The sequence below is a fragment of the Dipodomys spectabilis genome, unplaced genomic scaffold (assembly GCF_019054845.1).
Source record: "Dipodomys spectabilis isolate Male_0828 unplaced genomic scaffold, ASM1905484v1 ptg000218l, whole genome shotgun sequence".
NCBI classification, from domain to species: domain Eukaryota; kingdom Metazoa; phylum Chordata; class Mammalia; order Rodentia; family Heteromyidae; genus Dipodomys; species Dipodomys spectabilis.
Window position 1 is genome coordinate 742,241 of NW_024870895.1, and position 26,898 is coordinate 769,138.

Consider the following 26,898-nt stretch of genomic DNA (forward strand, 5'->3'; position numbering starts at 1 on the left):
GTTATCAATGGATAGGTCATCTAAGCAAAACTCAACCAAGAAACTGAAGACCTAAATAACTACATTGACCACCTAGCCCTAACAGATATCTACAGAATATACATTCAGTGTCAGAATATAAATTCTTCGCAGCAGCTCATGGAAGAGTCTCCAAAATAGAACATATCCAGTGGTAGAGTGCTTGCTTTGCATTCATGAGGCCCTGGGTTCGATTCCTCAGCACCACATAAACAAAAGAAAAAAGCCAGAAGTGGTGCTGTGGCTCAAGTGGTAGAGCACTAGCCTTGACCTGAAGAGCTGAAGGACAACGCCCAGGCCCAGAGTTCAAGCCCCACAACCGGACCCCACCACAAAAAAAAGAAATTTTATCTAAATTGAAAAAAAAAATTAATCAAATTCCCAAATCTTGTCAGAACACAACAGAATAAACATAATTAAACAGCTAAAGTAAAAAAAAAAATTCTCAAATCCATGAAGACTGAACAACACATTGCTGAATGACCAATGATGCACTGAATACATTAGCATGAAAATCTGAAAGTTTCTGAAATTTAACAAATTGAACACACAAAATACCAAGCCCTCTGGGACACAGAAATGCAGTACTTCGAGGAAAATTTATAGCTCTGAGTGCCTACATCAAGCAATTGGGGAAATCTCAAGCCTGTATATTAATTATATACCTCAAATTTCTTGAAAACAGGAATAAGCCCAAACTCATAGCAGTAGACAGAAACAAATAAAAAATTAAATCAGAAATAACTAAATAAAGACAAAATAAAGAATAAAAAGATCAACAAAATTGAGTTGGTTCTTTCAATAAATTAACATACTTGACAGACCCTTGACAAATCTGACTAAGAAGAGAACTCTTATATATAGAAAGATAAATAGAAAGTCCACAGATTGGGAGAAGATTGTTACTTGCTCTGCAACAGGCAATGGCCTCATATATAAAATATATTTAGATCCCCAAAAGTTAACCCCCCCAAAAAAACAAATGCTCAAAAAACAACAATCTTGGGCTGTGAAGATGGCTCAGTGGTAGAGCGCTTGCCTTGAATGCCTGAGGCCCTGGGTTGGATTGCTCAGCACCACATAGGCAAAAAGAAAAAAGCCAGAAGTGGCGCTGTGGCTCAAGTGGTAGAGCGCTAGCCTTGAGCTGAAGAACTGAGGGGCAGCGACCAGGCCCACAGATCAGGCCCCACGACCGGACACCCCCCCCCCCAAAAAAAAGAAACAACAACCCTCTGAATAAGTGGACTAAAGATTTAAAGAGAGACCACTCTGAAGCAGAAATATGAATGGCCAATAGACACATGAAGAAATATGCAACATTTCTGGCCATAGAAATACAAATCAAAGCAACATTGTGATTCCACCACACCCCAGTTAGAATGACCATTATGAAGAAAACTAATAGCAACAGATGCTGGGCTGGTGGGGATGTAGCCAAAAAGGAACATTACTACACTATTGGTGGAAATGTAAACTTGTTCAAAAACTCCAGAAAGAATTATAGAGATTCCTCCAAAGAGTTCCCCTATAACTCAGCAAACCCACTCCTGGGCATTTACCCAAATGACCACAAACAAGGACACACTAAAGCTACAATCCAACTATGTCCATTGTAGCATTATTTACCATAGCTAAGAAATGGAACCAACACAGATGCCCCTGTGTAGATGAATCGATCAAGAAAATGTCATATATATTCACAATAAAAATTCTATGCTTCCGTCAGAAAGAATGACATTGCCCCATTAGTAAGGAAATGGAATCACTTGGAAAACATAATAAGTCAAACAAGCCAGACCTAAAGAATCATAGGCTACATGTTTTCATTCATTTGGAAAAACTAGAATATGCCTAGGATATTCTTAGAAAAGATCACAATATCTTAATAGCTATATGTATATCACCATAAAAAATGATGCTTATTGAAATGAGCTCCAAGAAATGAATACAAGATAATTTTTTGTTCTAATTTCTTTTTATTTTATTTTTTTGTGAACATACTGTACAGGGGTTACAATTACATGGGCAGGATAATGCAGCATTGCAGCCTCCTCCTTTGTTTACCCTTCACATCCCTTCCCAGCCTCCCCTCCCCCAACCCCTCAACTAATAAAGCTCGTTTTTGACATGACAACTTGTGCTTCTCATTATTGCAACAGGTCCACTTGTATCCTTAAACGGCTTGTTTTTCTCCATCCCCTCCACAAGTTATACTGACATCAAATATAGTGAAAGCAGGAGTTATACTGTGGGCGAGGGACATACAAAGCAACAAAGAGATAATCTTATAATTGCCTTAGAAACAAATGCATGAAAGAAAAAAAACATTAAAATACATATCTAAGGGTTCATTTTCCTAACATCACATTATCTGACCTTTTCTGTTTGACTCATACATATACTAGATATTGAAAATAAGGGAAACCATGGGACCTATGTTTCTTTGGGCCTGGATTACTTCACTTAATATAATTTTTTCCAAGTATTTCCATTTCCTAACAAATGGGGCAATGTCATTCTTTCTGATGGAGGCATAGAATTCCATTGTGTATATATACCACATTTTCTTGATCCATTCATCTACTGAGGGGCATCCTAGTTGGTTCCATATCTTAGCTATGGTAAATAATGCTGCATAAACATAGTTGTGCTGGTAGCTTTAGTGTGGTCTTGTTTGTAAACATTTGGGTAAATGCCCAAAAGTGGGATTGCTGGGTCATAGGGGAGTTCTATGTGAAGTCTTTTGAGGAACCTCCACACTGCTTTCCAAAGTGGTTAAACAAGTTTACACTCCCACCAACAATGCAGTAAGGTTCCCTTCTGTCCACATCCCCTCCAGCATCTGTTGTTGTTAGAGTTCTTGATTTTTCCCATTCTAACTGGAGTGAGGTGGTATCTCAATGTTGTTTTAATTTGCATTTCTTTTATGGCTAGGGATGTTGAGCATTTCTTCATGTGTCTGTTGGCCATCCTTTTTCTTCTTCAGAGAAGTTTCTCTTCAAGTCTTTAGCCCACTTATTTATTGGGCAGTTGTTTCTTTGAGAATTTGTTGTTGGGGGATTTATATTTTTGAGTTCCAAGTATATTTTAGATATGAGACCCTTAGAGTGAACTGTTTTTAGTAATTTTTTTCTATTTACTTTTTCCGCTTTGGTTTATTCCCTTAAGTCACTGTTTTTGATTTCTGTACCCTTTGTCTTATATATAAGTTAATCTGATTTGGAGAAGGGAAGGGAAATCACAGAAATGGTGGGACAAAGATTAAACAAAGCAACAGTGATATACACTAGACACTATGTTAGAAATGAAGTTTACAACTTTGGGGGAATGGGATGTCAGGGTTGGTGGAAGCAGGAAAAAAATGAGGAAGCAGTAACAAAAAATGTACTCATTACTTATGTAACTGTAACGCACTTCTCTGAATATCACCTTCATAACAAAAAACACTGAACAACCAATAAGAGAACTCACCCAAATATAGAAAACTAGAGAAAAAATGAGGCATCACAACATAAATAAGGGAAATTGAGAATATTATAAGAAAATACTTTGAAAACTGTATGCCAATCACCTGGAGAATCCTGGAGAAATTGATGCTTTCCTATTCTCGAGCTGAGCCAAGAAGTGATACACAAGAAGTAATAAAAATTAAATTTCAATAAAAAATTTCCCATACCAGAAAAATCTAGTACTCAATGGATTTATCATGAAATTAAGGGCTGAAAAAAACTTACAATACTCAGATTTAACTCTTCAATGGAATAGAAAGGGAAATGGAATTATTAAACCTATTCTATGAAACTAGAATTAGACTCTTTCCCAAATCGGTAGGGACTCATCAAAGAAAGAGAACTATGAACCCAACTCCTTGATAAGCATTGATGCAAACTTCTCAATAAATTTCTCACCAACCAATTTCAGCAACTAACAAAAAAATCATATGCTATGATCAAACAGTATTCATCCTAGGATACAATTGGATTCAATATACTTGTCAATAAACATAGCACACATCATCAGTAGAAGCAGGGAAAAGAACCTCATGATCATCTATATGGGTGTAGAAATAGCTTTTAACAAGCTCCAATACCCCTTTATGATTAAAGGTCTGAGAAGCTAGGAATGCATGGAAGTTTCTTAAATATAATAGAGTATATGTATAATAAGAGATAATAAGCGTGTTCTTAATGGTGGAAGCATGAAGACATTAAAACCAGGAATGAGAAAAGGATGTCCACTCTATCTACTATTCTTCAATATAGTAGTGGACTTTCTAGCAAGAGCAATAGGCAAGAGAAAAACATAAAGGGGATCCAAATAGGGAAGAAGTAAAACTATCCCTTTTTACAGATGAAATGATCCTGTATTTAAAGGACACTATAGCTTCCTCCCCCACGTTAGTAAAGGTGATGCTAACCTTCAGCAATGTAACAGGGTATAAAACCCACAACAATCAGTAGTTTTTCTGTGTTACCAACAATGGGAAGATCCATGATGAAATCAAAAAAACAACCTCATATGTATTAACCTCAAAATAAAATCAAATCTATACAAAACAAAACAACAAAACTAGGAATTAATAAATTTAACTAAAAATTTGAAAGACCTCTGCTCTGAAAACTTTACAACACTAAAATAGGAAATTTAAGGAGATTCAAGGAAATGGAAAGTCTTTCAATGCTCCTGGTTGAAAGAATTAACATCGTGAAAACTGCAATACTGCCCCCAAACAATTGACAATGCAATACCCATCAAAATCCCAACAATATTCTTCAATGCAGTAGAGAAAGCAATCTGAATGTAATAAGAAATTACAAAATTACAGATGAAACCAAAGGCTTAGAAATGAAATCATGGGCCAATTTACACACACACACACACACACACACACACACACACAATGGAATTCTATTCACCCAACAGAAAGGATGACTTTTCACCAGTCTTAAGGAAAATGAAAGGCTTGGGAAAATTATACTAAAAGAAAGGAATGCACACTCAGAGCAATATAGTTTTCATAGATTCATTCATTTATGGTAGCTAGAAGGTGCCTACAAATCTACAAGTACAAGACAGATTCTACATCGTCCCAGATAGAATGGCCATTTTCAAGAAAACTGACAATAGCGAATGCTGACAGGGATGTAGCCAAATGGGAACTTATTACAAAAGGTGGGAAATTAAACTTTTTCAACCACTCAGGAATGCAGTACAGACGTTCCTCAAAAGACTAAACATAGATAGCCCTTAAGACCCAGTAATTCCTGTCTTGGGCAGTAATGCAATAAATAACAAGCAAGCTCACATGAAAGCTACCAGCATAACTGTGTCCTGGGCCCCGACCCAGAGTTCAAAGACTGGAAAACAAGTTACCACTGCTGGTATTTTTTCCCCAAATAGGAACCTTTTTTGGGGGGGGGCGTCTGGTCATGGGTCCTGAACTTTGGGCCTGAGTGCTGTCCCTCAACTCTTCAGCTTAAGGCTAGCGCTCTACTACTTGAGCCACAGCGCCACTTCCAGCGTTTTTTCTTTTTGCTTATGTGGTGCTGAGTAATCCAACCCAGGGCCTCATGCATATAAGGCAAGCCCTCTACCACTGAACCACCTTCCCAGCCCTAAATATGAATCTTTTGACATAAGATACCAAATCATTCTATTTGTAGCAGCTAGGATAGGACTTAAATGTAGTGCGTGATAAAATGGCTTCTTTATTGAATGTTAGGAAAAGATGTAAGCAGTCCAAGAAAAGGGAGATTTGTTGTTGTTGTTATAGGGGCTTGAAATCTGGGCTTAGGCACTGTCCCTGAGCTCTTCAACTCAAGGTAAGGGCTATACCTCTTGAGCCACAGTGCCATTTCTGTTTTTCTGGTGGTTAAATGGAGATGAATCTCTGAGACTTTCCTGCCCATGGGGGCTTTGAACTACAGTCCTCAGATCTCAGCTTCCTTAGTAGCTAGGATTACAGCTGTGAGCCACTGGCAGCCGGCTAAAAATGGGAGACTTTTATAAAAGAAAATCTACCACTTCACCTGTGTCTAAACCTCAGATATCACTATTAGAACATTTCATCGTTGACTCATTTCATCAGACATTTGTAAATTTTCTCTTTTCCTTCATGTTGGAATACTGCAGTCAATATCAACTCAGCTGTGGGATTGGATCAATTGTATGGTAATTGCTAGCACCTAAATCAAGAACATTTACATAAAAACAAATGAAACCCTCATTTGGAATAATTGTTTTCTGTTTTTATTACAAATCTGTGCTTTATTACTTCCTAATGTGATATTGGAACTCCTAACAGAGTGATGATATTTTCTTTTTCTTCAGCAATTGGCCTTCTCCCAAATGTGGTCAAATATTTAGGAATTCAAAGATTTCCATTAAGCTGATGTCTAAGAAAATGTGCATTTCTGGAATGTGGTCTACTGTCTTCTTCTTACATGTACAGGACTTCTATGATTTATTTGTCCTACAAGGAATACTATTTTCCAATCTTTGTGTGACCAATTTTAATCTCTCTGATCAATCTTTCTGACCCTCTCTCTGGAGTCTCATTTCAGTCTGCCTCATCAAAAATAGCTTATTTATCAACTAAACTACTCTCAGCTTCTGTTTTTTGCCTGACTTCATATAGGCTGTGATAGCAGCCTTGACTGGCAGTGCTTACTGGAGTTATTTGTTTGTTTGTTTTATTTTTAGAGGTCTAGGATTACTCTTTGATGTATTAGCTTCTCTGGGCCCCAGTGATCCGCTGGCCTAGAGTCAATGGGTTTTTCTCCTAAACATACAAATACAGCTGACTAAATTCCTGTTTTAATTGTCTCAAAATGAGGCAATCTGGCATCCTTGGAAATCCAGGAATAATCCATTGTACCACTTACAGAAATGGTCTATCAAGATGGCTTTTCAATGTTGACTGTAAAAAATGTTCATTTCCAACTCACCACCATAAAACAGATCACATCCCTGGGAACAAAATTTTGGAAAGAAGGTTCCCCTTCCTTCCTTCTCTTATGATAGATCAAACCATAATATTCTGCAGTTGTGGCCAGCCTGGAGCACATTTTCCCAAGAATATTCTGTAATGTAAAAGAGGATCAACTATCAAAATAAAGGTGAAAATACTTGTCTACTACAGACAGATTTATCTGGCTTATATCTGTTGTTATTTTCATTACTAAAAACACATGGATAATTTATATTGAGATTAGAATAGTGGCAAAGGATGAATGGAATAAACATTGAGTTTATTTTCATATATCCAATATAATACACTTATCCTCTTATACAAAATTAAATCCAACTGTAGAAACAATGTCAGAAACATAAAATAAGCCTTAATACGTATAATCTGGCACACATACACCATCATCTACTCAGAAATTCAGTCTCTCTATAAATATTTATTTGGTACAAAACAATAAAAATGTAATTAATGAATATGACTTTTAAATATCATCTGAAATACTCCTCGTGTCTATAATTGCATATAATTGTATAGCTCTCACCTAGACAAGAATTTAACATGCATGTAGAAATCAAATTTCTAGAATATAAGCTAGATGAGAGGATTCATACCCTCATGTAATGTGTGGTGAATTTTTGCCACAATTCTGAACCGTTCCACCTAATACCAAGAGTCATGAGCAATAATTTATTATTTGATGTTAAGATGATTTCTAAGTGCAGAATACACTTTGAATTATTACATTAATTCACAGAAATGAAACAATAATGACATATTGTGTGTTAAAATTCTAATGTTTCTCAATTTTACAATTCATAAAATATATTGTTAAAATTAATTTCATTTTCTTCTTTTCTGTAGGTGCTGAAATTAAAATTATATATTTAACATTGAATATTAAGAAATCAATAATAAGTAACCTACTATTAAAATGATATACTATTAAACTGTGATTTGAATTATATTTCTAACAAATTGTGATGTAAACAACATTTGTCATTTGTTATTGTTAGTCCAAGTCATCTCTTCACCTTAATTTTTTAGTTTTCTATTTTATCTCTATTGGTTTGCTGATTGTGCATTTTATTTTCCCTTTTCAGTGACTGACATTAGGCTGAAAATCTGTATGCTAGTTTATTACTTCCTATGGTAAAGTCAAATTATTGCTCTCCACAGCTGTTCTACTCTACTATACTACAGTACTTCTCCCACTCCCATTTCCTGTATTGCTGCTCTTATATATTTTATTTTTATTTAAATTTGATTGTCAAGGTAATGTACAGAGGGGTTATAGTTACATAAGTAAGGTAATCAATTCATTTCTTTTCTAACTTTTTTACCCCTTCTCCAATGTCTCTCCCTCTTCACTGCCAACAACCCCCCCAAGATCATTTCCAACATATTGTCTTGTGAGTACATTGTTGCATAGGTTCCCCCTTTGTCCTTTGTCTCACCATTTTATTTTTTCCCTTTCCTTTCCCTATTTCCCTAGTTCCCTAGTTTTAATACCCAGGGTATCAAAATCAAATACAATGACTACAGGGGATAAACCATTGCTGGGGAAAACACAAAAGGATGAAAAGAAATCACGTAGTACATTAAGAACAACAACAACAAAGAACATGTCTTGGAGTTCATTTCACCTTATACGGTCATATGAACATAGCTATTGAGTTATTCTGCTCATCTAATAAGATTATCCTTATGTGCACAATAATGCTCCCCTTTTTACCCAATAATCCTACTTCTGGGCATTTAACCATGTGACTACAAACAAGACCACACTGAAGCTACCAGCACAATTATGTTTATCACAGTATTATTTACCATAGCTAAGATATGGAATCAACCCAGATGCCCTTCAGTAGAAGAATGGATCAAGAAAATGTGACACACACACATACACACATACACATATATGGAATACTATGCTTCCATCAGAAACAATGATACCACCTTATCTGTAAGGAAATGGAAGATCTTGGAACAAATCATATTAACTGAAGTAAGCCAGACTTAAAGGAACATAGGTCTCAAGGTTTCCCTTATTTGTAATAATTAGTTTACTTCAAGGAAAATTTCCTGTATTTTAATTTGACATTTTGTTCTATGTTGAGCATACATTATTGCTATATTGTTTGTTATTATTTCCTTTTTTTAGGAGGCCTAACATTTATTTAACTAATAAAATGAAGTATGTAGCCACTGTACAAGGTGTAATATATCTTCTTAATATTTTTTATTGTTAAATACCGTACAGAGGGGTTACAATTACATGGGCAAGGTAATGAGTACATTTCTTATCAAGCACTGTTGATTCCTCCTTTGTTTCCCCTTGCCATCCCTTCCTATCACTCCCCCTGCCCTGTGCCAAAGCTGTAAAGTCAGTATTTTGACATAACATCTTGTACATCTCATTGTTGAAATGGGTCCACCTGTATCCCTATTTAAACAATTTTTTCCTTCCCCTCCACAAATTATACCTACATCAAATACAGTGCAAACCAGGGGTTATACCGTGGGGGGGGGGGGCAGACATACAAAGCAGCACAGAAATACTTTATAAATATATTAGAAACAATAGCAAGAAAGATAAAAAAAAGAGTTCTTATCTTGATGTACTTTTCACCTAACATCAACTTATCTGACCATTTCTGTTTGTCTCAGATATATACTAGTTATTAAAAATAAGGGAAACAATGGGACCTACGTTTCTTTGTGCCTAGGTTATTTCACTTAATATAATTTTTTTTTTTTTTGTCGGTCGTGGGGCCTGGGTGCTGTCCCTCAGCTCTTCAGCTTAAGGCGAGCACTCTACCACCTGAGCTACAGCGCCACTTCCAGTTTTCTGGTGGTTTATTGGAGATAGGAGTCTCACGGTCTCTCCTGCCCGGGCTGGCTTTGAACCGCGATCCTCAGATCTCAGCCTCCTGAGTAGCTAGGATTACAGGCGTGAGCCACCAGCGCCCGGCTTAAATATCTTTTTTTTTTTTTTTTTTTTGGTCCAGTCGTGGGGCCTGAACTCTAGGCCTGTCCCTTAGCTCTTCAGCTCAAGGCTAGCGCTCTACCACTTGAGCCACAGTGCCACTTCTGGCTTTTTTCTTTTTCCTTATGTGGTGCTGAGGAATCGAACCCAGTGCCTCAAGCATGCAAGGCAAGCGCTCTACCGCTGAGCCACCTTCCCAGCCCTTAATATAATTTTTTTCAAGTCTTTTAATTTCCTGACAAATGGGGCAATAGGCAGTTATACTTAAAGGCTTATGTTCATCTTATCCATTACTGAAGGAAGAACAAGTGAAAGAGCAACCCCTATGAGGAAGAACAACTCCTACTTACTTATCTTCATTCCTATGTAAGGCCAGTGTTGTCCCCTGTATGTATCCTCATGTTGTCTATTACAACTCTCTACTTGGTCATCCTGTATATCTACTATCTTCTACATTGTGACCTAAATGCCCCAGCAATTCCACTTTGCTTTACTTTTTAAAAAATTCCCTCTAAATGTTTGAGGTTGGTGTGTGTGTGTGTGTGTGTGTGTGTGTGTGTGTGTGTGTGTGTGTGTGTGTGTATGTGTGTTTGTGTTGTTTTACAAAGATAACGAAGACAATATTTTTCTTGATATGAATACATTTTTTAGGTTATTGTAAGTTGTGGCTAATGGGAGAAGTCTCTTGCTATTTTAAGTATGAAACAGAAAAATATATTTGTGCATGCACCACAGTTGCTTTATTAGTCTGTACTTGAACACTTAACTTCGATTTTTATCTTGGCTGTTGTTGTGAATAATGTGAATAATAATGAACTACAGATACATTTGTCAGTTACCCATAGAGAAATAATCACATTATCGGTGGATCAGATGATATTTCAAGTTTGCATTTCTTAGAAAACTACATACTACTTTCTATAATGAGAATACTAACCTGTATTTTGACCAAGAGTGTAGAAAATTTTCTTTTTTTCTACACTCTCACCAACATTATTATCTTCTTAGTTTTTTGAAAGGGCATGTTTTTACTATGTGTAGTACCCTAGACTGGCCTTAGACTCAAATCCCCTTACTCCAACCTCTCAAATACTTGGAATTACAAGCCTTTACCACCACACCAGGTTCCTCTGATTTTTTAATGAGTATAATAGTTATGAAGTAGTATCATATTAATTTTGAATTGCATTTCTCTAAGGACTTCTGTTCAGAAAGCATTAAGCCAGAATAGAAGTGGTATTAAACATAACTTTATAAAGCCACTGGCGATTTTCAGGCTATTGGAAAACATGTCTATTCAGAACTTTTGTCCATTCCTGTACATGTAAAAGATTGTAAAAGATTTGCCTTTTCTTTACCACAAATAAATCAACAAGTCCCTCATCAGTGCTTCCAATGGAAGGTGTTGCCCCAAGGAATGATGAATTCCCCAACTATATGTCAGATATATGTTGATAAGGCCTTAAAATCTGTTAGACAAAAATGGCCTCACATTTATATTTCTCATTATATGGATGATAATTTATTTGCAGGACCAAATATGACAGAAATAGAATTGCTGTTACAGTGCTTACCCTCTATATTTAAAGATTTTGGATTAATAATAGCACCTGAAAAAATACAAAAAGATACGGTGGTAAAATATTTAGAATATGTTGTTTCTAGACAAACAGTGACACCTCAAAAAATGTCTTTACGACGTGATCAATTACATATGTTAAATGATTTTCAAAATCTATTAGGAGATATTAATTGGAAGCGAATGGCCTTAGGAATTCCTACTTATAAATTACATAATTTGTTTTCATTGTTACAAGGGGAGACTGATTTACATAGCAAAAGAACTTTAAGGAAGCTGAAAGAGAATTATAATTTGTAAAATAAAAGTAATGTTTTTACATCGAGTAACACTGAATCATCCCATAAATTTATGTATTTTGGATGCATAAAAATACCCAACAGGAATTATAGGACAAAATGAGCTACCATTAGAATGGATTTATACAAGGCATGGATTTACAAAAAATATTATGCCTTATGAACAACAGTTGGCAATTATTATTCAACAGGCCTGGCAATGGGTATTGACCCTATCGGGATATGATTTATTTGAAATTATTTTTCCTTTGCCAAAAGACCAAGTAGAATATTTGTTAAACATTTCTGAAATGCTATAAATAGCTTTAGTAAATTGGGCAATTTTGCTACCATTTTCTCAAAGGTAGATTGTGGGATTGCTGGCGTAAACAACAATTTGTCATTAATGATATAATTACCAAGACCCCTATTCCCACTGTTCTTACCATTTTTACATATGGCTCCAAAACAAAAAGTGCTTACTGGACAACAAATAAATATTGAGTACAGACAACTACTTTAGCATCAGTTCAACAAAATGAACTTTTTGCTGTTATTAAGGTGTTGCAAGATTTTGTGGGAGATATTAATATTGTTACTGATTCTGCCTGTGCTGTAGGAATTGTGACTAATGTAGTCACTGCGACTAATGTAGTCACTGCTGTTACATACTCATCTAAACCCCAGCTAAATCAATTATTTAAACAATTACAAGCATTACTGCAACAACTTAATGCCAAAATATTTGTACATCACATTAGGGCTCATTCTTGGTTACCTGGGTACCTTGTATATGGCAATAATCAGGTTGATAAATTAGTTAGTATTTGCTTCTGCTGAACAGGATCATGCTCATTTACATACAAATGCTGGCCATTTACATATGCATCATAAAATACCTTATTCTCAAGCTAAACAAATTATAAAAAGGTGTCCTATCTGCAGACCAATACATTTGAGAGTTGTACCTGCTGGAGTAAATCTTCGAGGATTACAACCTAATGAGCTCTGGCAAATGGATATAACCCATATACAAGCCTTTGGCTGTTTTTCCTTTGTACATGTTACAATAGATACTTATTCCAAATTTGTTTGGGCTTCTGCCCTTACGGGAGAAACTATTAACCATGTAATAGAACACTTATTGGAAGCTTTTGCCATTATGAGCGTGCCTACCAAAATAAAGACTGATAATGCACCAGTCTATAAAAGTATCAAATTTAAAAGATTTTGTGAACTTTATGATTTGGTACATACATTTGGAACAGAATATAACCCCCAAGGACAAGCCATTATTGAACATGTTCATGGCACACTAAAACAACAAATTAAAAAATGAAAAAGGAGGAAAAGGTTGGATGAAGATATGGATATGTTGTGGTTTCGCATGCAAAATACTAAAATAATTTTACATCAAGCTCTTTTTGTTCTTAATTTTTTAAACTTAGCACAAGGAGATATTTTTAACTAGAGCTGAGTGCCATTTTGAACAAATATCAGAAAAACCTTATTTAAATATTCCTGTATGGATTAAGATTACATTGGACACAGAATGGCAACTAGGAACATTATTATGTAATGGGCGATGATATGGTTTTGTGTCTACACAGGATGGCAAACAATACTGGCTTCCTGCCCGATGGATAAAGATGCAGCCAGTGAGGACAGCCCTGTATCCTGTAAGGAATCGGCCGCCAGTTGAGGAAGAAGAAATCCCCACTGCCCACCTGGGGACAGGTAAAAAAGTTGACTGGAGAAGGAACAAAAGATGTTACAACACACTGGTAAACCTGTCATGGCCAAGTACTTGTTCCTGGCCATGTGTGCCCTGTTTACTGTAAACTCTGTCCATGCTAATGCTAGTGTAAGTTATTGGGCCTTTGTTCCTAACCCTCCTTCATTGGAACCTGTTGTTTGTGGAGACATGGATATACCCGTCTATACTGTTCCTGGTGTTTTATCTCCTCCTTGGAATAATTTGAAATTTTACAGTAAGGATGATGGTAGCTTTTTTAATTTTACTTACTATACTCATTCCTTGCCTGTTTGTCTGGGGCCTCCTCCATGTTTAGTTATAAATTCGCAACATTTGCTTTTACCTGGGAAACTCACTTCCAATTCTAGAACACAGGTGCAGTGATTTACTACTTGGTCCATGAATAGTAGCTGGGAAAGTGTCAACTTGATGGCGAGTTATCCTTACCTATGTGCCCTGATTTTACTTATATTGATTTAAAAAATCAGCCTTTTGTGTGGCAACAGTGTAGAGGAACATTTGGAAAAACGTTCAATAATTTTATTAATTGGGGACCTTTTGGACAGTTTATTAACCCATGTTCAGAATGGAATATTACTAGATGTGATTTATCTAATGTTACTAGGATGTCAGATGCCGTTAATGGATCGCTTACTGGAGCTCGATTGATGGCCTGGGGAGAAGGAGGCATTGCAGATGCTCGATGGACTTTCGTGGCTGCATCCTCTGCTGTTCAGATTCATCTTTGGAAGGTCGCAGCAGAGCGGAAACCCATGATGCTATCAAATGGATTGTTTTCGGGGACAGCTAATTCTGGGTCCACTTATAATTTTATTTTGTACAAATGTTATGATGAAACTGCTTGTGTACCTCTGCCTTATGTATTTTTAGTGGGAAATTTTACATTATCTCCTACTATTTCTTGTTTTAATTGTCGCCTGTATTCTTGTGTTAATTCCTCTCTTAATTTTAATGACAGTGATAGTATTATGATTTTACAACAAAGAACTCATATTTGGCTACCTGTTAAATTAGGAAGAGAATGGTCCCAAAATCCTTTGGATAATGTTGTTATTGAACTTTTTACCGAACTACTAAAACGTACAAAGCATATGATTGGAGCCATTGTAGCTATGATTTTAAGCTTAATTGCTATTACCATTGTTGCTGCGGTGTCTGGAATTGCCCTACACACTTCCTTACAAACTAAACACTTTGTGGAAGAATGGCACCGGGAGTCACATGAATTGTGGGTCTCACAGGTAGAAATTGATGCTCGATTACAAACACAGATTAATATTCTTAAACAGACAGTGGGATGGTTAGGAAAAAAATTATTGGTTGTGGAAAAACAGTTATTGTTAAAATGTGATTGAAATTCTACTACCTTTTGCATTACTAATGTAAAATATAATGAATCTATTCAAGATTGGAATGTAATACAGCAGTATTTATCTGGAAATTCTACTGCTGCTCCATTGATTGCTTAGTTACAATTTAATATACATGATATTTTTTTGTAAACAATTTGCAAATGATGATGCTTCTACTATCACTGATGCATTTCTTAAACATTTGGAAGGGTTGGATCTGATCTGAAAGGAATACTACAAACTATTTCACATACTACTAGTGGCATGGGAATTATGATTGTTATTATTTTGTTACACTTGTACTGTTATATTTCATTTTTATGAATACAATGCAAGCTTCTATGATAACCCTGTGAAAACCTTTACTTTTAAAACAAAAGAAAAAAGGAAATTGTGAAGAATCAGCGTTTATGTTGAAGAGGCAGAATGATGCAGGCTCCAGCCTCAGGATTATCTGAGGACTGTGTTTGAGTATTAGGAAAGCTCTTGGCATGCCGGGCTAGAGAGGGAAAATGTTCTCTCTCCCTATCTCAAAACACATGTCACAGACTCCTGGGAGCTGAGGAAGTAGCTCTTCTGCTTGCTTAAACACAGATGAACAGCTGGTCAAACATGTTCCTGAGATTGGAAAAGTGGTTTGAGCTTGCTCTAAAATAGTTTAGATAATAATATACCAAAATATTGTCTCATAGTTTAAGTAAAAATGTATCTGTTGAAATTTTTTGTATGAATGCCTTGTGACTAAATCTTGGCAAAGATCCTGCTTGCTTGTCTTTAAATACCCACTAACAATAAAGCACAGCATGCAGTGGCAATTGCTATTTGTACTCTGCATCCCCTGTGTTTTGGTGATTTCGTGACCCTTACCCAGGGACCCCAACGCACTAGACGTTGACTCCCAATGACTGACCAAAGAAGAGAAAACATATATATATACACACATATATGATGCGATGAATTACATTTAAATATAAATGAATATTTATAGTGCACATTTAAATATAATTAATGTATATTCCCTTATATAAATATATTTACATATATAAGATCATATTATATTTATATGTTTATAAATAGATTTGTAATTAATATCCAAAGAGTACATCTGAAGATTTTGGGGAAAATGTAGAGTTTCTAAAGGCTTACTACTGACGCATCATACTTTCAAGGAATTTTTCCACTTATTACAATGTCTGGAGTACTAAGATTGGATGATTATGAAACAGAGTAGCTGTTTTATTCCTTATGATTTTGGATTAGAAACATCTACTTACTTGATATGAAACCTACAAAAATGTGATCTTGAAATCACACTCCACATACTGGACATATACATCAATTTAGCAACTTACAGGTCTGAAACCTTTATTTGAATCCTGTAGCTCACATAAATTCAGATTCCTTAGAGTCAGCTACATATAAAAACATGCATGCATTTTCATGCTCACATACATCCCCACACTCACATGACACGCTAAATGTATCACTGTAATAGGTATTAATATAGATACTGAAAAAGAACACCTTTTCAAATGTAATTACATTTTATTTTTTAGATATAATACATTATTGAAATAGTTATAAAAAATCAGCTGGGATGATGTTTCAAATACTAGAGTGCCTGCCTAAATAGCATGTTTCTCAGTCCAAACCTCATTATTTCCTTTCTTCCTTCTCCCATATAAAAAAAATAAATAACTACAGAATTAAGCTACATATTCCTTAATCATTAATTGAATAAAGAAATTGTAATGTATATGCATATATACATAAGATATACTAGTTAGCCAGACATAATAATGAAATTATAGCATCTTAAAGAAAATAGATAAAACTGGAAACCTTCATATTGAAGCAATAAGCCATACTGTGAAAAACAAATACTAGATTTCTCATATGCAGACTCTAGACCTAAAAAATAAAATGAATGACTAAGATAAAAAGGATGGAGCTGACTAAATTTAGAAAAAAGTAAGAGAGGAGATAAAGAGAAATATTGTGGAGTATATATTTTCAAATAGTTTATGTTAGTATGATGGCATAATAAAAGTATAAAAATAGGATTATGAAATTAATAAAATGAATAAAATTTATCAAGCTACATCATATGAACCTATGTGTATAACATAACAAAATACTTTTTGAAATTAATATTTGCTAATAAAAAGACAAAAATTCATTCCAGTTGTTATAGATTTATATGTTAATTTCCAATTTTTGTTCAGTTTTTTCCCTGATAAAGTGAAAGGAGAAATTGGTTTTGCTCCTTTAGAAAGACAATCTTGTCGATTTAGCATTAAAATATTCTAGTTAGTTGTTGTCAATGTGAAATTGGTCAATCCAATTAATTATTATATTAGAATATTTTCAATACACTCTTCAAAATATTATCGCTATAAGTATATACTTTTTGCTATTGAATATGTTTTCATTACTTAATCGCTACATACCATTTTCTGAATGTAATTTGGTATATGCAACTAGGATATGTTATACCTGACATGGAAATCAATTAATCAAACAGTTTTTATCCAAAAAGCCTATAATGAAATAAAGAGGTACATCCAAATTATTTGTATTCAAAGACAATACTTGGTTAGTCTTCTTCTCACATTCCCATTTCCCGTCTTGAGAATAATACACATTGTAAGGAAATGATAAGAATGTTTTGGGGAAATAGGTTGACTTTAAACCAATGAGTTACTCTATGCTGGATTTTTCATTACTTTATATTCAGAAAAGCTAAATTCTTACCTTATCATTTTCCTTAGGCTTTATACTCAGGTTAAATCTCTGATGAGTGACAAAGATATAAACATTTTTTAACAGTGATTAAATTTAGGCTGAGGAACCTATGTACAACTATACTCATGCAGATCTGCCTCATCAGTCATGAGACCGTGATATCAAAATGTTAACCTATGCTTACTGAAATCATGCTTATGAGATTCTGTGTATTATAAACAGTGGTTATGAGCATTTGTTTTGAAATCAACATCATTACATGGGTTAGGAACTGAAGTGAGACATTATACTCAGAACAAAATTTAAGGAAGCATCCAAAATTAGTTACCAAGTTATACACCATTTAACACAATGTTTTAAAAATGCAAGCTAAAGGAAATAATTTATGGAAAAAATTATTTAAAATAAGTACAGAATTAGTATGATTGATTTTTCTTATACGCCAGTTTGCAATACAGCTTGCATGATAAGTTTTTTGATTATATGTTTAGTTAGGTCTTGATATGTAGTTGGAGAAGTTATGTTCTTTCATATCTTCATTTGTTGGATCAAAGAGGAAATGAATTCCATGCCCGAGTCAAATCCGTAATAATGTTACAATTGTATCCTGCTACTTTGCCAAAGTTTCAAATCAGCTCGAGTAACTTGGGTCTGTTTTGGATATAACCAATTAGGTGTGAAATTTTGTCAGTGCTAGAAAGATTTTGACCACCATTTATTAAAATAATATTTTTTCCAGAAATTACTTCTTGTCTGTTTTCATTAGATTTTTTTTATTTCATTTATATCATGTGTTTATGGTTTCCTTTAGGTAACCCACATTCAGTCTTCTACACTGTAATTTAGAGTAGTTTTAAATTATGTACACTCATGTATGCTCCTCAGATTCTATCATTTGCTCATTTTGTTCTTGTTACATCAGTAGATAGTTCTCAATATGGATACTATTGGACTTATTCATTGCATTTCTGAACTTTTCAAGTAAGTCATGCTGTTTGTGATTTGATACTGTAGCATTTTTTTCCTTTTAAATATGTGCAGATCTTACTTCACATACAGTTACTTTTGTTTTAAACAATTTGATCCATTCAAGGGATTTGCTATATTATGTTCATCTAGATGAATTTAATTATAAATTAACACAACCTTATTTCTGAGAGATAGTTATCCTTATACTCTACTCAAATTAACATGTATTTGAGGTTTTAGTACTTTAAAAAACTGGGTATAACATGTTTTTGTTCCTGGGGGAATTCCAATCTCTTGGTTGTTTTTCCAGCTGTGGTGACTTCAACATATGTGTGCATTTTATTTCAATTGTTTTGTGTCTAAATTTTGTCTCATATAACACAAAGTAGAAAAAGAATCAGTGACTTAGAACTTTTCCACATAGAATTCTAAGAGAGACACTTGAAGTTTTGTGACAACTGGGACCAGGGAGGTCTTGTTAGTGGAAGATGAGGGAGAATAACAGATAATGTTTGACGTGATTTGAATTTTGCCTCCTCTTGCCTCATTATTTCCAATGGTAATAATTTTGTCTGTATGAACTCAGAATTTTTGGTTTATTTGGGACACACTTCACATTTTTATTTCCTTCATTTAAAACCACAGATGTGACTTTATAATGCTAAAATAGCATCTACTAATTTATATTAAATTATTCAAACTATTTTCTATTTTCGCTTCACATGATATGCAATATAGAATGTAATAATAATAATGTGAGATAGTATGAAATAATTGACTTTGGAGAAAATCAATTACACTGGATTTTTGTGAGATACTTAGTAATAGTAAAAATTGTATTTGTTTCTATTAAAAAATTCCCAGTTACATCTAAAAATAACTCATAGTTATAAACTAATGTTGAAAAAATAGACTTTTATTGGAAAAAAGCCAGAAGTTTCACTAAGATTGCTTGTTTAAAATTGACTTGGATCTAAGATTTGGTGGCTCATGCCTGTAATCCTAGATACTCAGGAATCTGACATTCTGAGTATAGTGGTTCAAAGCCAGCGTAGGCAGAAAAGTCTGTGAGACAATTGTCTCCAATAAACCACCTAAAAACCAGAAACAGCACTGTGGCTTAAGTGGTACAGTGGTAGCCTTGAGCTGAAGAGCTGAGGACAGTGACCAGGCCCAGAATTCAAGCCCCACAACTGACAAAAAAAATTGACATGGACTTGGACTTTATTATTTCATGATTTTTGTTGAGTGGTTGTTCAGTGAAAATGTAATTAGTGTTTATATTTTGTGTTGGCATAAAATGAGCCTACTATTGTGTTAATTTATTAAAAAAAAACTCTCTGATTATATGACATCATAAATTTGGTGGATAATGATTAAAACCAGGTTGCTTTTCTGGAAAAAAATATTTATATCACCCCCACAAAAAGAAGTACAAAAGAAAATATATGCCAGGAAACTTATTCTGTAAATCACAATGGACTAATATTCTGTTATTGGTGAAGATGTTGCCATTTGATTTTAGTATGCCCCAGAAAGACCTATGTGTGAAAGAAAAATGGCTTTCCATTCCCTCCCAGACTGTGGAGAATACCTGAATAGTTCTTCTGGAGATTGAGTTCTTCAGAGTGAAACCCATGAAAACATAGTCTCTCATCTACTTTCTTCTTTTATATTTTAATCATTCTAGGTCACAAACATTTCTCTTTGACATACTCCCCACCTTGACATAGTCTTGGCACAGGCCACCAAAGCAATAAAACCAACTGAACATACACTGAAATCTTCAAACTTGTAAATCTGAGTAAGCCTTTCTGCTTAATACATGGACAATATCACTTATTATGGTAGGTTATAAAGCTAACAGAGAAGTCTAGTCTTTCTAACAATGTAGAGTACATAAAAATGTGCCTCATTATAAAATATCTAACTGCATGTTGTATTATGTGTTTTTGTTTCTTTTGATCCTAGGGCTTAAACTCAGGGTCTGAATGGTGCTTTTCTGGTCAAGGCCAATGATCGACATACAATTTGAACTGGAACTCCATTTGCCTCTGTGGTTAATTGGAGATAAGAGTCAAAAGAACTTTCCTACTCTTGCTGGCTTCAAATTGTAATCTTCAGATCTCAATCTCTTAACTAGCTAAGATTAAATCCTCGAACCACCAGTGCCTACCCATGTTGCATATTGTGTGTAATTCCAATTCTCAGCATTGTAGAGATGTTCCTACCACAATGTAAAAATACTTAAAACATACTAAGGGTATGTGTAAAGTATATTATGAAGAAAGAATTTTCATCCTTTAAAAAAATCTATGCTAACTATTGATATTTTTCTGTACGTTTCCTGCAACCAGTTTGATATAATTTAATAATTGTCAGGTCAAGTTTCTCTATATTCAAATGGAGATTTACTATTTCATGCATGCAAATAAATGTATATGTATACGTATCTATCTATATATCTTCCAATGTGGATCATCAGATTTGATACTTAGCTTTCTTTTGCTGTTCAGCAGTTGAACCTGGTTGGCTCATTCTGTTACAATATCTGTGCTCATTCTCATCATTCCTTATTTAACACACCATCAGCCTTCTAAAATCAGCCTCATTTCCTGGAGAGAGTAACCAATCAGTCCAACCCACAGGGTTGTAATAAAGGAAGCTTTAAGAAAGGAAGTTAACATGAAGTGACAACTACAGAATTTCTACAGAGACTTAGTAGATTATCAAAATTATATCTGACATCCTTCCATTTCTGCCTTTCTTCTCTTCTCATACTTAAGAAAGCATTGACTAACACTATAAATATATTGCATTTATAACTTAAGGATCAATTTTTTTCCAACCTGCAGCCTTTTTTCCATGATTTTTGACATAAACTTTTGGGAGATTTTTTTTGGATTCTTATGGAATTCCATCCAAAACAAAGCCATGTATATCAAGTAAGCCAATGTTTTCAACTCAGAGTATTAAACAAAAGAGGGATAAATTTAAGATTAGTTATGTATGTTAATCACAAATATAGGCAATATCACGATATTTTCAAATAATATACTTTTACTGGATAAAGTGGCTCAAATCTGTAATCTTATCTACTTGGGAAACAGATTAGAGATTCCAGTTCCAGGCAAGCCTAGCACAAAAAGAAGTTTCAGAAACTCTAACCATTTGCTGGGTGCAATCTTTTTTACTTGTGTTAAGATTACCACAGTCCAGTCAGGCCCAGGCATAGTGATACTACCTCAAAATAAGCAATCCAATTACAATCTGCAAGTATGGCAGTAGTAGAAATGCTGTTTCACAAGTACAGGGTTTTGGGTTCAATCCCCCAGTACAGCTAGAAATTTAAGTGTGTGCCAGGGTAAGAATTTGGCATGTCTAAGGTCAAGACTTCATACTGGTTTTACAAGCTTTAATAAAACATTTACCTCTCTTGCTAATTGTTTTAAAAGTACAACCATAACTTCTGTGTCCAAACCAAATAATTTCTTATTAGAGATTTTCTTCTATCCATTAAGTAATTTGTTATGTGTTGGATACTGTCCCACTGACATCATACTAAAGATCAAAAACCCATTACCTCAGAAAGTGACTGCATTTGGAAACAGAATCTCAAAGGTAGCATTTAAGTTGAAGTGTCCTCCAAGAGAAGCAGAAGGCCTTGAACATGCCAAGGAAAGAGGACTCAGAAGAAGCCAACTCTGACGTTGGAGTTCTAGTTCCACAAACTCAGAGGCAATGTATTTACAGTGTTAACGCTACCCAATCTATGGTAGTTTATTATTACAATTACTAGCAAACATGTGGAATCTATAAGACATGAAAAGTCATTGCTTCTTGGGGTCCATGACTCATCTCTATAATCCTACCAATTAAGAAGGATGAGACTTGGAGGATAATGGTTTTCAGGCTGGTAGTAAAGTTCATAAGGTTCTATCACCAATTAACTACAAAAATTTCTGGGCGGGAGACATGGTTCAAATGGTAGACTGACTACTGTTAGCAAACACACAGAGCATGAGGTATGTTGAAGCCTAAATGGGAAGAAAGAAAAAGTCCTTAGAAGAATAGTATGAGAAACAGAGTTATGAATAGGAAAGCAGAACCAAAAGAAATAAACTTATTGATACGGACAAAGCTTCCCAATGAAATATGGCATGAACTGTAATATTTAGGGTTTTCCTTCCTATACAGTTGAAATAAAGGTATTTTGACAATGAAACTAAAGTGTAATACTGTATGCAATAAATAATCGCATTACTTTTATGTTTCCATAATTTAACTGGTTTTCCTACAAATTTATAGAATACTGTAGCTATGGAAAAAATCAATAAATATTGCATTTCCATATAAGATTACATATTCTTGCAAGTGTTGTCTAAAATTGATCTACACTGAAAAGATTGCCATTAATATCTTTCTGATGATTCCAAATGTTTATAATTTCAGCTGACCTTTCACAAAACTCATACCCCAAACATAACTTTTTAGTTTTTTCATACAATCATATGAACACAAACATATGGCACAAAATGTTAATTACTTTTATCTGCTGTCATTAATGTAGTATACCTAATAGAATTAAATATATACCCTGAGCATAATAAGATTCTTCCTTCTAAACACAGACTTGCAGGCACACACACAGACACACAGACACACACACACACACAAACACACAAACACACACATATTTATCACTCTGATTAGGTTCCTTACATTGGATATCAGACAATGTTCTAATAATCAAACTTTCCTGCCCAGACATAAAATACATTCATAATTCCACACATACAAAAAACACCAGATCATTCAAAATAATGAGAATATTTAACAAACCACCCAGCTCCTGAGCCATCTACTTCCTGATTTCATTCATTCATGACGATGCATTTTTCATATCATATTTAAAAATCTTTTTGAGTCTCTCTGATTAGCAGATAAAAATATGCTATCATATAATAAGAAATGTAGGTAAAATTACTTGTCCCTAGGTAATCTTTAATATCTTATCAAAGACTTCTGTTTATTTCTTGCAGATTCTTTTTCTGGCATTTTGCTCTAATGTCTAATATTAAATTACAAAGTACATGCCATATTCCTTAATTCATTTTTCCTAAAAGGTTATGCTATGGAGTTGAATCTGATTTGTTTGCTGATTGTAAATTAAATTTTCTCAAAAACTGGAATTATTGTTTATGTTACTCATAAGCCATTTGAAATATCTAAAAGAACTGCAAATTCACCTTGGCAATGATTTGTGAATGGCAGTAATGGTTGTGGGGAGAAGAAGGACTTGAATTGTCTAGAGTGCCTCAAAAATGGCACTGTTGTTTAAAGGGCTGATCGTTTAGTAAGCTTTTAAAGTGTGGTCTTCATATTTCATCTAAGAAGATAACAGTATGCTTTTCATCACATTCTTGCCTGCAAAGTAGTAGAATTTTTTCCTTTGCACATTTTATGCCCTGCTGCTACTGTAATGAAACCAACAAGCAACTGCACAGCTGTGTTAGCTGCACTATATTTTGAAATTTCCTTCCAGTAGCCGTAGTGATTTTAGCCGAGATTCATGGGATAGTCACATAATCCACAATTACAAAGAACCACAATATACAAAGACCATTTCAAAATGAGGTTCAATTTTTATGTTTGTTGTTTCCTTTCTTATTGATTGTCTTTTAAAGAGCTAGGGGCTGATTATTTCTCATTATTATTGATGTGACTTAAATAAATTTACCATATTTTTGAAATAAAATAAAGAGATATAAAAAACATATTTAGTCACAAAATAAAAGTAAATATTTGAGTGATTCTTTCCATTCTAGTCCTGTTCTCAGTTATCTTCAATTAACGTTGAGATGAGCAAAGCATATGTGTAAATTGACACGTATTAAGCACACAGGACACTGGAATCTTTGGGCTTTAATTTCTTTATCCACTTCACCTAGAAAAGAAAATTATCACTTGTTTCATGTGTTAAGTAATCTCGTTAAAACAAGTTGTATTAATTTTATCAATAGTTCTCATAACCTATGGAATTGATGCATTGCAATTGTATTTGATTTATTACTTCCACAAAATTAATATTACATTTATTTTACCTTTTTGTACATGAAGTTATTTAATTCTTGAGGATAAAACTTTCCTGTTTTTCATTTTGGCTGCCAAAATAGAACTATTAGACATTTTGAAAATTTAACTTTAAATCTAAACCTTCAGATTACACTAGGACTTGAATTGTGTTACACATTTAATGTTAAAATAAAATCATTACTTAAATAGAAAGCAAATTTATGAGTTATCACACTTCAATCCCTGAATTGACTTTACAATAAACAATAATTATATTTATATAACATGATTTACATAACTATAACAAACTATGAGATATGGAAACAGAAGACTCCTTTTTTGTTTTGTGTCTGTTGTTATTGTTTATAGTTTGTGATGATTCTGTCTTCTTTACCTTATGTCTGGTATATTCATTTTACATCTTCAAGAAGGTGGAGGGTGGGCACAGAGCTTTAGGGAAATCGGTGACAAATGGCACCAGTGGAGTTCCTTGAACTTTGATGAAAGTGAACGATCTAACACATGGGTGAGGACAGTAGCGTAGGACTGGGAACAAGTAAAGGAACTGAAGACATTCCATAAAAGGAAATGTACTCATTACCTGACTCATGTAATTATAATCACTCTTAAATCACCTTAATAATAAAAACAGAATAAATCTATTTAAAGGCAAACAAATCTTTGTTTCTTAGAATCCTAGTAGTTTGTTTTGTTCACTGGTTTGAGCGGTTGAGTCTATCTCTGAAAATAGCTTCACTGACATTCATTGGGCAAATTTGTGAGCTACTAGTAGATAAAAGTCAATTATGATTATTTGTATGTTTTTTGAGACTCTGATTCATGTATTTCTTTAATCTAATTTGTATTATTTCTGTCTACTGTTTTTGGTTTGGTTTGTTCCTGTTTTTCAAGGACCTAGTAGTGCATCATTAGTGTTGATTCAAGATTGTTCTAGTTTGTTGCGACACATACTCAAAGCTATAAATTTTCCTCTGAGTATTGCCTGTGTTGTTGTGTCCCAGAGGAGGCAGTATTTTGTGTGTTCACTTTCACTGAATTCCATAAACGTTAGAACTGCCCTCCATATCCCATCAGTGACTCACTGATGATTTAACAATGTGTTATTTAGTCTCTGTGAGTTTCAGAATTTTCTGTGATGCCTTTTGATGTTGATATCTAATTTGGTCCCATTGTGGTCTGTCAAGATTCAAGGAGAATTTCATTTTTATTTTTGAATTTCACAGATTTTCCTTGTGATCTAAGATATGATCTATTTTGGAGAACATACCATGGGTTGTGGAGAACATTCCATGGGTTGCTGAGAGGAATATATATTGTGATGCTGCTAGGTTAAATAATCTGTAGATATCTGTTAGTTATAGCTTGTCAATGCAGTTATTTATCTCTAAAGTTTTTTTGCTAAGTTTTTACCTGGATGGCCTGTCCAGAAGTAAAATGATGTGTTCAATCAACCAACAATCTGTTTGGATGTATGCATGATTTTAGGGTAAGTGGTATTTGTAGAAAAATTTAGAAGTTTTAGGATTCAGGGCATTGATATTTAAAATTCTTCTTTTGTTGTTGTTTTTTGGGTCCGGTCATGGGTCCTGAACTCTGGGCCTGGCACTATCCCTAAGCTCTTCATCTCAAAGTGAGTGCTCTACCACTTGAGCCACAGCGCCACTTCCGGCTTTTTTCTGCTTATGTGGTGCTGAGGAATCGAACCCAGGGCCTCATGCATGCAAGGCAAGTCCTATACCACTGAGCCATTCCCAGCCCAGAATTCTTATATCCCCCTGATGGAGACTTTTCTTTATCAATATTTAAGGTCCCTCTTTGCCTCTTTTTACTTTCATAGCACTTTTAATTTAAAGCTTATTTTATCTAATATTAGTATAGCTACTCTGGCCTGTTTATGAGGTCCATTTTTAATTTGTAAAAATGATGTACAGAAGGGATACAATTACATAAGTCAGATAATGAGCACATTTCTTTTTGAACAGTGTCACCTCTTCCCTCATCTTCTCCCAGTTTTTCCCTTTCAACCTCCCTGCCCCCACGTTGTATAGTTCAATTTTAATGTAGTGTCTATTGAGTAGCACTGCTGCATTTGTTCACCCTTTGTCCCATCATTTCTGTTCCCCCTTGC